Here is an 899-nt window from a genome sequence, read left to right as displayed (position 1 = left end):
CAGTTTGCCTTAGTTTGCCAATACCATCTAAACAGCACTAATTTCAATTTTTTCACGGGCAATTGTCAAAAAATGTGCTTTTTGCACAAGTTTGGGAATGTGCAGACGATTGCGCGACTTACATCTTCGTTGCAGTACTCACAAAAGGGGGGTTAACCCGGCCTCAGGGGGGGGGGGGGGGCTTACAACCCCCCAAAACCCCCCGTCGGTGCGCCACTGACCAAACCAGCTATAATTTTCAGACCATTGTATAGTTACAGCCCGACTAGGTGAATGATTAATTCATTCAGTTTATTCACCAGAAAGTACTGGATGGCTGCCTGTGCTAAAAGCTGTGTACACCGCTTATACAGCTTGCAATGCATAATTCCAGCCGCATAGGGAGTTTGGCATTCGTGTCTGCAATGCTTTGACGACTTGTTCTACTGCTGATGTGTGTTTATTTGTTGCGTGGGAGCTGTTTAAACGTGAGGTGCGCACAGCCGCGACAAAACTAAACTCTGTGAGGTCATTTTATAAAAAGAACGAAGTAAAGATGTTGGCAAATAGCCTTAAAAAGCCTTTATGATCTAGACATAAGAAGCCAACAAACATTAACACCAAGGACAACATTAGGGAAATTACTTGTACTTTACTAATTGAATTAAAGAAATGATAAATTAATGGAAATGAAAATGGATTAAAAAACAACCTGTCCGCAGGTGAGGAACGAACCCACGTCTTCGAATTACGCGTGCGATGCTCTCACCGTTGAGCTACCGCGGAGCCGTTTTCCCATCCACTTTCTGGGGTATTTATGTTTTACAACTAGAACTAACCCTGGGAGTGTTAGCCAGCGCGACCACTTACAAACCTAGGGGCGGATGTGGAACATCCTTTCTGCGCAGGCGCACGAGCAA

This window comes from Dermacentor silvarum, chromosome 7 (genome assembly GCF_013339745.2).
Source record: "Dermacentor silvarum isolate Dsil-2018 chromosome 7, BIME_Dsil_1.4, whole genome shotgun sequence".
Lineage (NCBI taxonomy): Eukaryota > Metazoa > Arthropoda > Arachnida > Ixodida > Ixodidae > Dermacentor > Dermacentor silvarum.
This window is presented reverse-complemented; position numbering follows the sequence as displayed.